We start from the raw sequence: 18,124 nt of genomic DNA on the forward strand, positions 1-18,124 counted from the left end.
TAGATAGATAGATAGATAGATAGATAGATAGATAGATAGATAGATAGATGGATGTCTTTAAAAAGGGGGGAGTGGTTTCTGGTCTCAGTGCCTGATCCCCTCACTGCTACTCTGTGTCTACAGGGACAGACCCAGAGTAGCAAACTCTATTGCTTCAGTACAGAAAGAACTGTAGTGTGTTGCTTGCTGAGTAATTAATGTATTAAGAGAAAAACACTTGTATAAGTTGATGAATTTGCAGTTCTATTCCTGTCTGGAGGTTTTTTGTTTGGTTTGGTTTGTTTTTGGGTTTTTGGTTTTTTGGTTTTTCAAGATAGGGTTTCTCCCTGGCTGCCCTGGACTCGCTTTGTAGACCAGGAACTCAACAGAGATCCGACTGCCTCTGCCTCCTGAGCAATGGGATAAAACGTTTGCCCCACCACGCCTAGCCTGGAGAAAAAAAAAAAAATTTTTTTAAAGATGGATAGTTTAAGTAGGGTTGTGCTGGGGTAAGAGAACATTGTGTCAGATTTCTGAGTGCTAGAATTCTGCATTCAACTTTTAACTTGGCTGTGTGGCCTTAGATCGTGGCCTTTCAGAGAGCTTATTTTTTACCTGGAAAATGTCTGAAGTTCTTTACAATTTACAAACTATTAGATTCTTAGTACTCAAGGCCTGTTTGTGACTTCAAGAGTGAGTAAACCACTCCCTGAAGGGAGTTTAGTCCTTAGTTCCTCTATTTTCAGAAGCTAAAAATATTTTTTGTATGTTTGTAAGTTTGCACATATTTGAAAGCTTTTGCGTGGAATTCTGTGGCTGTTAGTGGGCAAAAACAAAACAAAACAAAAAACCCTCTCCCTTCCTACATCAATGACTTTGGAAAAACAAGCTTATGGCAGGTGTGGTCATTTCACTTACTGGCACAAGGAGCCGTCAGATGGGTGATGGGCATTGAGAGTAGGTCACCAGTGTATGCCAGTGGCCAACACAGGAAGCCAGGACACTAGTCACAGCACTCTTAATAGCCACTGAACATCATCTTACTGTTAAGGACTTCTAGGAAAATGTGTTCACTAGCTTCTCTTGGTAACTCAGTTGCACCAGACAGTTTTGAATCTTGGAAACAAATCCAGAGGAACAGAAAGCTTTTATAGGTTTGTTATCAGTTGTGCTGACAAATACATGGAAAGATGGCAAGAGCCACTGCCCTCCATCAGCCATGTTGCTTCTGCTGTTGACTTGTTTTTGTTAATGTCAAGATCACTTTCTACTTGGTAGAGTGTTAGCAAGCAAACCTCTCAAGTAGAGGGATATTTAGGCTTGTTTTGAGTGTATACTTGTTTTTCAGCATGCTAAGCTGATTTCTGTGGCATATTTTTCTTTGAGTGCTCTTGCTTTCCCAGGTGCTTTTCATGATGGACTTGCTGCAGGTCTAGACCTGAAGTACTGTTGCATTTCACAGTTCACACTGCCTTTAGCCTGAGATTTAATGAAGTGTTCCTTTTTTCCTTAGGAAAGCTGTTGGCAGCACCAAAAATGTTGGAGGTTTGTTTTTACCAAAGTAGCTACTATTCTATGAATCCAGGTTTATGAAATACAGACAACATCAAGTATAAGACACATTAATGGGGAAAACATTGAAATCAGTCACTGCTTACACAATTTCACCAGAAATGAAACCATGTGTTACAACAGCAGGGGCAGGAAGGGTGGAATCGACAGCATGTCCTCGTGAAGGCTTGCTGAAAGTTTAACAGCTCTTGTCATTTGCAGCTCATGCCCTCAGAGATGGTGTATTAAAGCATTTGTGAAAGGGGTATTTTTGTAATGAGTTTTCTAACTATGCTAACTGTAAAGTTGAATGTGACTTTTTCAAAGCAGTTTCTAGTATGCCTTGATAATGGGAATGGTAGGAGCAAACAAAGCAGTTAGTTTCCCCTGGAATGACTAGCTTTCAGTTTCCTTAGTAGTACTGTGAGACTCCTAAGTCTGCCAGATTGTTTTTTAATTAAAACTTTGAAAATTTATTACTGTCTGTGTGTTATTGTGTTAGGTGATGCAGGTGGGGTCTGAGGACAACCTGATGGAGTCAGTTCTCTCTCTCTCTCTTTTTATTGGTCGCAGATATTAAAATCAGGTTGCAGGTTTACATGGCAGATGCCTTTATCCTCTGAGCTATTTTACCACCGGCCCCAAATCATTTTAACTAAAGCTCCTACAGGGCTCCTATAACACTGTTGGGTATATTCTGTGGTGGTCTGTATTGAAGATACCATATCAAGTGTATAGGTTAGTGCACTCCTGCAGATAAGTTTTCCCCAGCAAAGGTTAGGGTGAGTAATCCAGCAATGCTGAGGAACATGGAAGTCAGGACAGCCTTAGAAAGTGAGAGGATAGCCAGTCTGCTGGGCTGCTTGGTTACAAGCATGACACTGGGGAAATAATTTAGTCTTTCTCAGCTACATATTTTCTGAGTGATGCATGTTTTCTCATTTAAGAAAGAAAGGTGGTCATGACTGCCGGGATCATAATAAAACAGGAAAGCATTTAGGAGTACCCAGCACATACTTGGGCGTGCAATAACAGCCCCTGGGCACTTTGAGAGTGAGGACCACATCTTAGTCACACATTTATTTTGGAGCTATGACATTGTGCAGTGAATTGAATTCTCTTCTGAGGATGTTGTGCTGGGTCCTGGCTCTTGGTAGCTAATGAACACTGCCTTCTAATAAGCTTAGGATACTAGTCAGTTCTTTACTGCTTAATTTCTGTTCCATTAAAATTTTAACATTTGATCAGAGTGGAGAGTGAGTGAGTGGACAGCAATTCTTAAGGAAAATAGATTTAGATTTCTCAAATCCTAGTTTCAGCTCCATGAGGCCAGGGCTTTTTCTGTGTACCCCTAGGTCCTCAGCAACCCCAGCTAATACCTTGAGTAGCACTCTGCATTGAAGCAGCACTTGTTTGGTGCATCTGGGTGTTCCTTTTCCATCTTCATTTACTAAAGGTCATAGTCATATCCTGTGGGCACCTATGACAGGGCTTACATGCAGTTCTCATTGGATTAGAGTCTACTAAATACTAAATCTTGCTATATAGGGTCTTTTTTCATTTACTTCATATACATTGATTAGATACCATGTAAACTGTATGACAAAGAAGGCAGTCATGTGGTTTATTTCCATGTGTTTAATCTGTTTTCCTTTAATCTATGAAACAGCTGCAGCACAATTTTCTGTCATGTCATCTTCCTGGGTTTAGTGGTGTTGTGGGTGCTCAGATTTAAGTTCTACAAAACAGATGTTTCTGTTTTCTTACCTCACTTAGAGCAGTTTGGACCTTACTGCTCTTGATGAGAAATACAGTTAGTCACGTTTCAGGTTTATGATCTCATGGTGGCGTATCTCTCATAAACCAGGAAAATCTATGTGCTTTAAAATTGTTTATTACAGACTTATGGGGGGGGGGTGGGAACACAAAGCATGTCATACAAATGGAGGTCAGAGGACAACTTGCAGTAGTCATTTCTCTTCTTCACCATGTAGGTACCAGGGATCACACTCATGTTTTCTGGCTTGGTGGCAGAGCTTTTATCCACCGAGCCATCTGCCAACACAAATCTATATGGTTTTAAAAATTAAATATGTTGTTACTATTTTAGATCAGTGATTTGTCATAATTGCTGAGTATTTTTCATTGTCACATGATTTAAAGACTGATTTTATTGATACTTCCAGATATTCTTAACTGTATATAAAACTGTAGAATTCAGAGACTGATGTGCATGTGCAGTGTGAGTTGGGACTATCCCAGTACTGATCAGAGCTTCCTTCCTTCTGTGGCCTTGTGACTAATCTAGGGATTGAAGCTGCTAACTTGGGCTGGCACGGTGATACACTTTTGTAGTTTCAGCGTCTGGGAGGCTGAGGTAGGAAGATAGGTGTTCAAAGCTGTCCGTGTATATGTGTATGCATAGTAAGGCTGATTTTCTTTTTTTATTAATTCATATGGCATCACAAGGAATCTCAGCTGAAATGCTGTGGGAGAAAATTAATTTTCTTGGTGTTCTAAATGTGTTCTAGAGAGAGAAAGAGAGTCAGAAAGAGATTGTGTCTGTTCATGTGTGGGTATATGTGTGCCTGTATACCCACCTCCATAAATGTAGATGGAGGCAGTGGTTAGTGTCCTATAATTTCCTTAGTCATTCTCTACCTCTTTTCTTTTGGTGATGGTCTAACTATATAGTCCTGGCCATCCTGGAACTCAGAGATCTGCCTGTGCCTTGTGATAGGATTCTAGCCGTGAGCCACCACCTTATTTTTTTTTGAAATAGAGTCTCTCTCACTGAACCTAGAGCTCAACAGGCCATTGAGCCCCAGGGATCTTTCTCTGCATCTTCCCAAGGCTGGAAGTACTAGTGTGTGTCACCACTCTGATGGCTATTTTCATATGGGTTTGAGGGATCAAACTCAGATTCTTAGTCTTGCACAACAAACACTTTACCTAAGCCTTCTCCCTAGGTCCTCTCTGAGGAATTTTGAACTCTTTCAAATCTAAACTTTAATGCCGTGAATGTCAGGAATAAAAGTAGTACAGAGTCTCTACACATTTTCCTCAATCTTATTAGCACGTGAGTACATGTGCCTTTTCATTTTGGAAATTAGGAAACTGGAATTCCACACCTAATCAGTATACTGGAATCTCATCACATTGAGTTTGCATGAAATTATCTCAGTCAAATGTGAAATGGTGATGAAATGATAATTTAAATATTGTAATCACATCCACTGTTGAGTTTTTGCTTTAAAGTAGACATAAAATTGCAGGGTGAGAGGCAGTTGGTGTCACGTGTCTGTAATCCCAGGTCTGGAGATTGCAGTGGAATTTGTTGCCCCTGCTGTTGGTGTCAGTGCCTAAGTATGAAAATCTCATGGTGTTGATTTTTGTTACTCACGTATCGTTTGCCTCTAGTATAGTCTTGGTTAAGTTTGATCCTGGAAAAGAAAGTGCTGCTTAGTTTGGCTGAATAGTTTTGTTGGTCCATAGGTTGCTTGCAGATTTGGCTGTAGTAATCTGTGTACATGTATTCTTTGTGTCACATACATGGTCTCTCAAACATACATGCACATCCTTTAAATACACTTAAGTACAAAACATTTCTATAAGGTAATATACAAAAGCATTGTGCATTTTGTGGCTGTTTTAAGAGTTGTTCAAGGATAAAAAGCAAACAAACTTGCTTTTGAGTAAGTTGATTTTAAGACAAATCTGAGTGACCATGTCTTAGGAACACAAATTTAGGTTATATAGAATGATACATTCTGCCATGGAAGTGGCAGAATAAGCTTTTGTAGTCATAGAGCAAAAGACATTCATAAACCACAATATTTACCAAATGCAGTGGTGGGGAGGAAAATGTTGAGTCCGTCTACATACTGCCCAAGCTGGCTACTGGAAATGCCTCTCTCAGTCAGTCGTCATTTGTTATGTGACAAAACGTTTCCTGGGGAGACACCAGACACGTCGGTCTACTCACCCCAGATAGGAACCAAATAACCGTCAAACGTGGTTGGCCACTGACTATTATTGGGGTTAATTACACAAGCAAAAATGACTCTAAAAACAACTGCCTTACTGAGATGGTGACAGCTCACAAAGCTGGGAACCTGGAGCCCACTGCACAGCCTGCAGGCAGCTCAACCGCTTGGAGAGTCCTTTCCAGGTGACTCTGGGTTAAACCTCTTTCCAGCAGCTAGTCTAATTTCAGTCTTTGCAGGTTGGCTTGTCTGAGAAACTTCATCGGAGCTTAGCTTTTGTTGTTGATTCTGGGAGAGAGGGGCTAGTGAATCTGGTCAGTTTCAAGGACTTCCTGAAGCTATTTTGAGTTGTTTGCCCTTTTGTTTAAGGAGCTACCCTGGAGGATGGAATGTTTCAATCTGGGAGGAAACTGTTACACAATAATATGTTCTTAGGCTTGTCTGTTGTCACATAGTTAACAAGTTAACAATAGTTAAAAAGTAACACAGTAAAGGTGGTTTTAGGCTTATCTGGTGTCATGTAGTTAGCAAGAAGCGTAGTATTCTTGTTATGGTCTAGAAAGGTAACACATCTCATTTTACTGCATTAAAAGCACGCATACCCAGCCCTGGTAAGAGTCTTCCTCGGCTAGGTAGAAGAGCCCTTGGCCAGCTACAAAACTGGCACATTAAGACAAGGACATACCTTTCTCTTTACAAGACCATGGAGGAGCTGCTATTTCCTTTCTCAACTGGGATGGGGCATTAATTGGGTGCTTACATGAAGGGCATGAGGAAGGGACAGTGAAGTATAGACTTGTCAGATTGCTTACTTAGTCTCTCTTCTAATCTTTCTATTTCTCTAGACAAAGAGATTAGCAGATTCCCACCTAGTGTTTCATAAAATAAGTTCTACCCAGTGTTGTTAAAACTTTCATTTAGCAAACTCCACAGTCTTATAAAAGAATAGACAGAGGAGAAGAAGAGTAATAGTTCAGTGGTCACAAGACAAGATGTTCTAAGATAACTGTAATCCTTGATAGTCAGGGAGGAGTAAAGATCTTTAAAAAGTGCTTTCACAATTTAGCCTGAGAAAAGATCATGATGTGTAAAGCCCACACTCAGCTTGGCATCCTTGGTATTTAAGGTGATCACTGTTCTTGAAAAGCCTCATCACTCACAAGGTATAGTGTATATGTAGCAGTTTTCAGCACATGGTAAATGATCACTGCACATTCAGTATAGATGTATACAGTTGCAGTAACAACTTAAACTATTAAAATAATATGTGTGTAATATTTGAAATACACGGAACATTTAAAAGTGTGGGTTATGTGTGATTGTGCTTACCCAGCAGAATACACAAGTACAGATAACAGCTTGTTGTAGCCATCTAAGGCCATTGGTTTTGTTTTTGTTTTTTTTCTATTCTTAGGGTAATTCTTATAAAATACACTTAACAATAGAGTGCTGGATTGCCTTTGGTCTATAGTTGTCATTGTATTTGGCTTCTGAATTATAGTCATTTGTTTGCTTCAGGACAGTAAGACATGGCTTAGAAAAGAGATGAATACTGAGAAAGAAAGTGGATAATTCCCATTTGAGGTATAATATAATTCTATTTTTAGGAACACCAAGGAGTCACCCGAGAAATTATTAGATTAAAAGTAAAGAGTAACTACATATAAAACAATTTAAAAATGGTAATTCCTTTTTATGATCACAATAATTGTTTAAAAATATAATGAAAAAAATCATTTATAAAAATAAGAGAAAAGATTATTTTAATAAAAAACATGTGAGTGTGGCTAAGCAAACATGGTTGAATTGTATGCTAGGGACACAGGATGTTCCTGGATGGGAAATTTAGTTATTACAAGAATCAATTCTTCCTTTTGACTTACAGGTATAGCATAATTTTCATCTTAAAAAATACATTTGAAGTTCGATTGGTAGCAGGAACGGAGAGCGGACCCCAAAGAACCCTACCGCCACCGCTGGCGTAGTCACCATCACAACCGCTGCCTAGCTGTCCTCAGAGGCTCCGTGGGCTGGGTGCGAGTACTAGGGGCCTGGGCAGCACCGCAGGCGGGGACAAGGTCATCGCAAGGAAGGTTTTAGGAACAGTGAAATGGTTCAATATAAGGAACGGATATGGTTTCATCAACAGGAATGACACCAAGGAAGATGTATTTGTACGCCAGACTGCTATAAAGAATAACCCCAGGAAATACTTTCGCAGTGTAGGGGATGGCGAGACTTTGGAGTTTGATGGAGAAAAGGGTGTAGTAGAGGCAGCAAATGTTCCTGGCCCTGGTAGAGTTCCAGTTTAAGGCAGTAAGTACGCAGCAGACTGTAACCATTACAGCTATCCAGGTCGTAGGGGTCCTCCACACAAATACCAACAAAACTACCCAGAATGGTGAGAGTGGGGGAAAGAATGAGGGATTGGAAAGCCCTCCTGAAGGCCAGGCCCCACACCGCCCAACTACTGCATGTAGTAAGGTGGGAACCTTCGCCTGGGTTCCCACCTTACTACATGGAAGACTATGGGTGTCGATCGCAGTATTTCAACCCTCCTGTGCAAGGAGAAGTGATGGCGGATGCTGACAGCCAGGGTGCAGGTGAGCAAGGTAGACCAGTGAGACAGGATATGTATCAGGGTTATAGACCAGGATTCCTCAGAGTCCCTTCTCGTCAAAGACAGCCTAGAGAGGATGGCAATAAAGAGGACAAGGAAAATCAAGGAGATGAGACCCAAGATCAGCAGCCACCTTCATGTCGTTGGTATCGCAGCAACTTAAATTACCAGCGCAGACGCCCAAAGAACACTAAGATGGCAAAGAGACAAAAGCAGCCAATCCACCAGCTGAGCATTCATCTGCTCCCAAGGCTGAACAGGGCAGGGTGGAAGAAATGCTGGCCTACCATTTCCACCATCGGTTTGGTCATCCAACAAGAAGAAGTGAATATGAAATTCCAGCAGTAAGAAATGAACAAAGATTGGAGCTGAAGACCTAAGTGCTTGCTTTTTGCCTGTTGACCAGAACTATTCGCATTATTTATGCAGCATAGGGTTTTTATTATTTTTACCTAAAGATGTCTCTTTTTGGTAATGACAGATGTGTTTTGTTTTAAGAAAAAAAGGCGTGGTTTTTCTCAATGTACCTTTAATGGTTTTTAAGTTGGTTCATATCTGGTCAAGTTGGAATTTTTAAGAACTTCATTTTAATTTGTAATAAAAGTTTACAACTTGATTTTTTTTTCAAAACAAATTAAACAAACTACAAGCACCTGTTCATAAAGGTTTTAAATAATAAAAATAAATACATTTGAGAAATAGGATAATTCTTAATTTTATCTGAGAGACCATAAGTAGGTAAACAAATATAGGTAAAAGTCAAGACCAGCTAATTTTCCAGCTCTCTGAGCTATCAAAATACACTATAGAATTAAATGAACAAGTTGCACCTGGCATAAGTGTGATTATCAAGTTGATTAAAAGGAATAGAGAACCCAGAAATGGTTATTCCATAAAGGACTCACCAGAAATCCAGAGGGAAAGTCCTATATTTTAGAAAATAGTATACATATAGGAGTACTAACTTACTAAGTATTGGAAATGTTTAGTGAGTAGAAATTTGTATATTTGGTGTTTTTTCTTATTACATTCTCATCAAGTAAATAAATAATAAAGCTATAACCAAGGACTCTGCAAAAATTTATGAGACAAATGTTTTAAAATAGAAATATTTTCAAAAGCACAAAGAGTCCTTGTCCTGAAAGTGGATAAATAGCAGACCCAAAAGGTAGGCTCATTACTGAGACATTACATACATACTGGAGACTTGTTTACACCCCAGATGTAGTGGGGAAGTGAGCTTAAGATGCAGCGGTCCGGTGCTTTTACTCTGAAGTCAGCAGTGTATTTTCTAACTGCTTTTTCTGGAGAGAGGCTTTCACCTCTGTTATTGTAAATAAAATGGGTGATAGGGTAAATGTCATTTATTATTCTTTGCCCTGTAATTATTTTGGCAGTATTATTTAACCCACCATCACAATCAATAGAACACAGACACCTGTTAGATTTTATAATTGCCTTATTTGCCCTGGGCTGGGTAGGTATTTCCATCTATGCTCTGGCAATAACCTCACCATCCAACTCCCAGCCCCCATCCAATGTCATTCTCCCTAAACCATCTTCATCTGGGCTATCTTCCATCCATAATCTTATAAATACTTGCTTGTATTCTTCACTGGGGTACTGTGTGTATATCAAAAGAAGGATGTTAGAGACTATGAAGATTCAGGTAATCGTATGCTATGCAGTTTGTACATTATTTCTCATCTGTGCTGTGTTTCTGTTGCACACAGGACTACACATGAAGTAAATGAATTTCTGTAATGTACATGGGTGGGTTTTATACCAAAAGAAATAAAAGTCACTTCCATGTCCATGTTAGCATGGGAATACTCCAGATAGGAGCTAGATTAACACTTAGTTTTTTTCCTTATGTCTCTACATCTCATTTTATGTGATCTTTTTCTGTTCTAATGTGGTAATTTGCCTAAATTATGCTGTCTCCAAGATACAGTTACCCAATCGATGAAGTGATTGCTAGTGTTTGGATATTGCTTCTTAGAAACACCTCTTTGTATGTTCCGTCTTTTCCCATAATCAGTTTCCTCCTTAGCTTATGCTGTGTCACTGGAATACCCAACCTCTGCTTCCTCTTCTGTTTAAATTTCCATACTGCTGCTAGAGTTGTCAGTGGTAACTGGTAGAATTTCATGAACAAGCTATCTGAAATAGATTTTATGGAAGAAAGTCAGGGAGAGAAACAGGATTTACACAGTTGCAGTGAGCACCCCCAACTATTCAACGCACTTGTCTGAAGCTCAGTGAGCCCAGGGGACCTGTACTGCTCTTCTTCACAAGGACGTCACAAGAATAACTCAGGGACTCTTCATTTACTTGGAAATTTTTACTTTTGAAGTTTTGTTACTTTAACAAGACCTTACACATGTAGGGAATTTTGTTTAAATATAAATGCCCAGATCCTTGAAATTCTGACCCAGTAGATCTGTAGTGGTAGCAAGATGGATTTTTCTGAATCCCCTACATAGGACCTCAGGCCACTACGTGAAGGAATCCAGCCTTGAGATAAGGTACAGTGTGGCTCTTACTGCTGTTTTCCCCACAGACTGACCCCCACCCACTCCTGTGTGCTGTGATACCTTGGTCTCACAGAACAGACTTTTATGCAGCCACTCTGAATGGCTGCAGATGCTCTCAGACCTTTCTGGACTTGAGTTCCTGAGGCTTTTTCCCTTCTGTCTTGACTGCACCTCCCCAATAGCTTGTTGACCTGGCACGCTGGGTCTTGTTTAAACATGAAGTCTAAGATCTTCCTGGATGCACCAGCAGGCAGGCAGACTCCCCTGTAGTGTTTCTATGGGCTCTGTGGATTTGGAGTCACATATGTTAAATTACACTTGCTTATTTGCATATCTTCACTAGACTTGAGAGCGTCTAGAGGTTGACTTTGCATTTTATTTAAAATCTTGGGTGTTTGTCATAAAGCTGCTACAAAATCGTTGCATAGCAAAAGTTTTTTCGGATGAACCATTTGATTAGCAAGTCAGGGACAGTGCATAATCCCATTTTTTTTTTTTTTTTTTAAGAGAGAAAAATGAAGTCTGGAGAAAATATCTGCTTGTTGTTCCTCAGATTTGTAAGTGCAGGGATTTGAACACAAGACATTTCTGATTTCAGTCTTCACAGGAAGAACTATTATAGTAATATTATTCTTTTTTTTTTCTCTTTGAACTTTTTTTTTTCTTGTGGCTGACAGTGTATCTTCTATTTGTTTGAATGGGCAAGATTTAATAAAAATGTGTTTTATTATAGTGATACTTCATAAAATAATGCATATTGCTCTAGGGTAGGAACTGATTGTTGAATGGATACTAAGTTGTTTGTCTGCCACTTTCACACTTGGCCTTCTCTATTCTGCCTGCAATGTGTATTTATTTTTTTCGCAGAGGAAGCTATGTTCAGTAGTGGGATGTCAAAAAAAAATGCCCAATTAATCTGAGCTAAAATATTTATGTAGGAAACCTCTTATTCTATAGCACTTAGGGCAAAGGCCTTTATATGTATAGGTTTTCAAGTGGGCATCCAAAGCCTAATTTCTGAAGCTTAGATGTGTAGCTTGGCTGAAGACTTCATTCCTAAGGTGTTGATGGAAATCATTGGCCAGCTGCAGAATGAGATCTTAGGACATGTAGCTGTGGTTTAAACCAAATGCTAGCAGCACAACATTTAGTAGCATCTGGTCTTTTAAAAGAAACATTTTGGATAATTGGAATTATTTTATAATATTCTTATACCCAGCTGTCAACTTTTTCTGCCAATCTTTCTGGAACCAAAACCAAGAAAATGGATATTAGGGTCCCATATTTTGAAATAATCCAAACACTGGGAAATTGTTCTATCTTTAAAAGATTTCCCAAAGAGTTCCTCAGTACCTAGAAAGATTTGTAAAAAGCAGGTATCTATTAATCTTCCCTGATGTTAAGCTGAAATACATACTTTAGAAAATAATGGGAATGGGCTGGGGAGCTGACCCACTTGATAAAGCCCTTTAGTGGCCGCATGAGAACATGAGGATTCCCAGAACCCATGTAAAAAACCATGCAAGTGTGAGCCAGTAATCCTAGAGCTGGAATGGTAGACACAGAAGCATCCTTCAGACTCATCTGGCCTACCAGGATAGCCACTTGTGAACTCCAGATTACCTCAGAGACCTGTCTCAAAAAATAAGGTGAAGAGAGATTGAGAAAGACACACACGTCAACCTCTGGCTTCTAAATGTGCATTCTTACACATATCTGCAAGCATACATAACATCCTTGTGAACATACATCACACTGACATGCACAAAAAAGAAAATAATACAAGTGTTTGAGAAACAGGATTACTGCTGTTAATAACCACTGGGTTTAAGAGATATTAAAGTAAATGTGAGCATGCTTACTCCAGGTTTGAAATTTTCTAGTGTTTCTTTTAGGTTGGTCATCCCCTGCTCCACCTACCCTCTCCCTAAGACATGGTCTCACTATGTAGTCTTGGCTGGCCTAGAACGTGTCATGTAGACCAGTCTAGCCTCAAGCTCATAGAGTTTATACATAGGTCTGCCTCTGCCTCCTGAGTGCTGAGATTAAAGTGTGGCCCACTACACCCAATCCTTACTCTTTCTTAATCTTTGACATTTTATTGCTGTGTGTATGGTATGTGTGGGTGCACCATATAGTGCATGTGTATAGTGATTGGAGGACAACTTTGTGGAGTGAGTCTTCCTTATACCTTTACCTGTTATCCTGGATTGAACTCTGGTCAAGTTTATGTGACAGGTGCTTTACCTGCTGAGTCATCTCGACAGCCCTCTTTCCTTAATTTTGTTAACCTGCTTAATTAACATCTCACTACTTTTCCATTCACTCCCTGCTGCTGTGTTTTTTTTTTTCCTTTGTGTGTGCATGCATATGTGGCTGATGTGAGGAACCATCCCCAGTCTGCTCCTGTTTTATCTGTTGAGGTAGTGTGTCAGTCAAATCCCCATCTTGACAATATGGCTAGCCAGCTTGTTCTGGAGGTTCCACCTCTGCTTTTCCAGGGCACCTCACCCACCTGCCATTTACACGGGTTTTGGGGATCCAAAATCTCCTTCATGCTTGCATATAGGACAAGCAGTTTAACACTGAGCCATTTCCAAGCCCCTCTTTGATGTTTCAGATGCTGAACTCTCTGTTCCCGAGAATACCAACTTGGTAATATTCCTAATTACTTCCTGTGTTATATTATTTTAATTATACCCAGTTCTTTCCAGTCCTCTTATAGTTACTTTTTACATTAACAAGAAATGGTGACATTTTGTTATATACCCATTCTTAACTCTTTTCGATTATAGATAGATTTTAATAGTTGAAACAAATTGTATTTCCATTTATGTGTAAAATGTTTCCCTTTACAACCAAGTGAAATACTGTTGATGGATTTCTCCTCTGAACCACATTTAACATCACAGCAGCATTCTTAGCAGTCAGGTCTCAGGGTTTATCTTTTCATACACACCATATAGAGCTCAAAACTGCTGTTTTCTTCATTTGAAGCAATACTTTTATTTAATTTTGGGGCTCTTTCCTTCTAAAACTTCCACGTATTTGCTTTTTTTTTTTTTTTTTTTAATTATGAAAATTGCACACATTCTTCAACCTGTCTAACCAGGACTTTTGCTCTTTCCTACTTTGGTCATACAGATTCTGTCTTCTCTATCTTCTAGTTTGGACTTGCTATCTTTCATAATTAGTGTGAAATATAGTTGCTTTTTCTCCGTTTTTTTTTTTTTTTTTTTTTTTTTTTTTTTTTTTTTTTTTTTTTTTTGTTTTTTCTTCTTTTTTTTTTTTTTTTTTTTTTTTTTTTTTTTTTTTTTTTTACTTAGGCTGTTGAGCACTGTGTTACCTTGTTTCCACTAGTCCGGGTATATGTATCTCTAACTAGTCATTTTCTGATTAAACCTGGAGATTGGTTCAGGGGAAGTAAAGCTTTGAGAACCTGATGATCAGAAACCCCCTATTTGTTTTTCCTTTCCTCATGATAGTTTGCTAGCCATAAAATTCCTGGTCTAGCTGTTTTCCAACAGGTTTAAATCATAGCAATCTTCTGCTCTCTTGCCGCCAGTCAGGTGGTCCTTTGCTTGTCATGTCCTCTCTAGAAGCTATGTCTTTTGTTGTCTAATCTAGTTTCTTTTTGTTGTATAGTGCCTTTATCTTTAATGCCTTGTACTTAGTCTTAACCGTTTAGGGATCCATGGAATAGCAATAGTTTGGCCAGAGCCTTTCTTATTTCCGTGAAGTTGGGAGTGGGGGAGTCCTCAAAGGTTTTTAACTTTGGCAAATCTAAAGGTGAAATGTTGTATCATTTAATTTATATTTGTAAATGAGTAAAGATGAGATTTTTATTAGCCATTGGCATTACTTTCCTGTGAACTCTCAATCCATACTTGTGTGTTTCTCTTTCTTATTTATAGTTTTTACTTTTGTTATTTATGAGTAGCAAGTAGCTTTTACTTGTTTGTATTTTGTTTTTTCTTTACTATGTCCCTCCTCATGTAGCAGTTTTTATTTCCATATGTTGTTACATTTGTTGCTTTTCATTTTTGTTTTGTTTAGGAAGATTTTTTTCATGCATATTGAAAAGCACTAGTTCCTTTTTCAGTATTTACATTGTTTTATTTTCACACAGTTTATGTAGAGTAGGCTTTTAGTTTAATGTAAAGTTTAAAACACATTCCCTTTTTTTGTATTTTGAAAGTCTCATACTATAGTCCAGGTTTGTCTACCAAGCTATTGGAATTACTAGAACAAACCACTATGTGCACTATTGTCACCTAGAACTGTTACTAGTTCTAGGTGGTCTTTTTCTTTTGATCTGAAATGATAAATTGTATCTTTTTATTTGTTTTAAAGCATTGTTTTAATATATGTGTTTAATATATGTTCATTTGTGTGTGTGTGTGTGTGTGTGTGTGTGTGTGTGTGTGTGTATACATGAGTGCAGGTGCTCATGAAAATCAAAGCTGTTAGACTGTCTGGAGCTGGCATTAGAGATTGTGAGCCACCTGATGTAGATGCTGAGAACTGGACTCTGGTCCTCTGCATGAGCAGTACTCGGTCTTAACCACTGAGCCATCTCTTCAGCCCCAATCATTTTATTTTCATTTTATTGTTGTTGAGACAGGATCTTGCTGTGTTGCCCAGCTGGCATAAGTAGTCTTTGAACCTGAGCTGCTTTAGTGTCTAGAACTACAGATGACCTCAAGCCCAACTTAGTTAAACCTGTATCTCACTACTGTATGGACTATACTTTTGTTACATTCTTTAATCTCTGACTAGATTCTTCTCCACACTTTCAATTTTTCTTGGTTTCCTGTAAATCTTTTTTAAACACTGGAGATAGCATGCTTAACTCTGCATATATTATTGGTTATTGTATATGAATTATAACAATGTATAAATCATCTGTGGGAGAGTTATTGTTGTAAATTTATATCTTCTAGTTCAGAAATGTAATGTTTTTATTTTTTCTTCTGTGTTTCTTTATAGCATCTTGTTTATTAATTTGTTATATGATAGCTCTACTGGCCTGGTGTTTGTTATCTAACCCAGGCTAGCCTCTAATTGTTGATGACCTTCCTGTCTTAGACTCCTGAGCACTGGTATTAGATGCACACAGTTCTCTTCATCTTAAAGCAGTAAAAATTCAGCTGTGTCACTTCAGTAGCTAGCCAGTTCTACCAGAACCATTCATCAATAAGTAATCTTGTTGCTTCATTAGAGATTGTGGGTTCTTCTGAACAAAATTATAGCAACACTTGATGTCACTCTAAACTAATTCTACTTTCTGAACTGCGTGGAATAGTTATGTGTATAACTATGTAAATAACTATTCCATATATGTATATATGTGTATATATATGTATATATATACATAATTATGTATGTATACGTGTGTGTGTGTTAAGTCTGTAAGATATGTTAAAGCTGACTTCTCAATTTACTTCCCTTTCAAATATTTGGTATACTAAACATGGAACTAGTTACTGTGGAACTACTTGCACTGTTTGAAATTGACATAGGCAATATACACTCAAAACTGCACACCAGCCTCACTAAAGCATTAGTTATCTTAAAGAACGGGTTAAGTCTAATGGCTTGATTGTGTGTCACAAACACACACCCTTAGTAAAATAGGAATAGAAAGCTTGTCGTGGACTTAGTAAATAGTAGGTGTTACAAATTGGAGGATACAAATTTCTGTCAAGAGTACAGTCAAAGCAAGCAGCAGCGGTGTTTGCATTGGCATACAGTGCTGTTATTTACAGATGTTCTCACGTGCATCTCTGTCTCTTCTGACTGCTCTGTTAGATCCTCCACAGTGCAGCACAGGTGTGCCTGGTGCCCACCGAAACCAAAAGAGGGCATCTAATCTTTTGGAACTACAATTACAGTTGTGAGCTGTCACTCTGCTGCTAGAAATCTGGTCCCCTAGGAGAACAGCCAGCGTTCTTAACTGTTCAGCCAGTTTCTTAGCTTCAGGAACATTACTTTTAAATTCAGAATCAAAGTCTTGGGGCATAGACAAAGTGTCCAAGTTATTTGATAGCATGTTCCGTCAGTGGCCTGTAACCCAATTTTTCAGTGGAGTTCTTGTTCACATCTGTCTTAGGGTTTCTATTGTGATAAAATACAATGACCTAAAGCAATTTGCATGGAGGAAAAGGTTTATTTTCATTTACATTCCACATCACATTCTATCACTGAAAGAAGCCAGGGTAGAAATTGTAGGCAGGAACTGAAGCAGAAGCAGTGAAGAAGTGCTTACTATTTTGCTCCTTGTGGCTTGCTCAGCCTGCTTTCTTACAACACACAGAACCATCAGCTCAAGGTTGGCACCAATCACAGTGAGCTGGGCCTTCTTACATCAATGGTCAGTCGAGAAAATACAGTGCAGGCTTGCCCCCAAGCCAGTCTGGTAGGGAGACTTCTCAAATGACTAACTTGTGTCAAGTGGACATAGAACTAGCCAATGCACCATGAGAAGCCTCATGAGCAAAGTCTTTTCGGTCATTGTGTTTACGTCTTCTAAGCTTCCATCAGAACCATCTGTGAAACTCCATTGAGCAGCACTGGCTCTTCCAACTAGTGTCTCTAGACTTTTCTGAATCCTTCTCACAACCACTTCCAAAACCTCTGGGCCACATGGTATGTAGCAGTTTCCTCCGGGACTGAAATATTTCACCTGGAGGGAAGTTTCTTAAAGCTGAACATAGTCATTTCAGAGGAGAGAGGTCCCTGAAACAGACCAGATTAATCTAGGTCCCTGCCTGACAGAGTAAGATGTAAAAGCAGAGAGTCACTTTCACTCAGACTGAAGAAACAGAGCATCAAAGAAGACTCTCAGACAAGTCCAGCTGGGGAAAAAATAAAGACTCTTGATAGCAGACCAGTCACATTGAAGAAGCAGAAGCCAGCCAAGATACCAGAAAGAGCTGTAGACCAACTAAGGCACCTGGAAAGGACATTCTCCAATCTGTTGAGCTGCATGGAGGCTGTGCAGTGTGCTCCAGCTTTATGAGCTGTCACCCATGCTGAAGTGGGCCATGGTGATGCAGCTATCTTTGAGTCATTTCTGCTCCTCTAAGTAACCCTTTACCCATATTTCTATAAATAACCCCAATAAAACTCATTGGTTCACCAAGTTGGATTTTAGTGGTATCCATACTTCTGTCTGTCATGGGATCCCCATCTGGGATGAGTAGATGTTTGTATAGTGTCCCTAGGAAAAGTTTTCCCACATAATATGAGGTGACCAGTTGGCCCAGCAAGGACCTCATTTTATGACACCATCATAGGTATACCCCTTGTCACCCCAACATGTCTCTGCACCCTATGTTTATTCTCCAGACAAAGGTAGTGACAGTTCAGACCTACGCAACAAGGGCATCCTCATTTCTGTAACCAGTCACATGGTCAGAGTTCCTGTGTCTAACTTCTGATGTTGAGTT

At 39.1% G+C, this 18,124-nt stretch overlaps 1 protein-coding gene and 1 pseudogene across 3 annotated transcripts in view; both read left to right on the forward strand.

The window, feature by feature from the left end:
• The window catches only part of Pik3ca (phosphatidylinositol-4,5-bisphosphate 3-kinase catalytic subunit alpha), a 79,563-nt gene that overhangs the window by 4,386 nt on the left and 57,053 nt on the right, over nt 1–18,124 (forward strand). The gene's annotated exons all lie outside the window — the stretch shown is intronic.
• Nucleotides 7,343–8,516, forward strand: LOC129690516 (Y-box-binding protein 1-like; annotated as a pseudogene).

Source organism: Psammomys obesus, unplaced genomic scaffold, assembly GCF_907164565.1.
Source record: "Psammomys obesus unplaced genomic scaffold, mPsaObe1.curated_primary_1811, whole genome shotgun sequence".
Taxonomy (NCBI): Eukaryota; Metazoa; Chordata; class Mammalia; order Rodentia; family Muridae; genus Psammomys; species Psammomys obesus.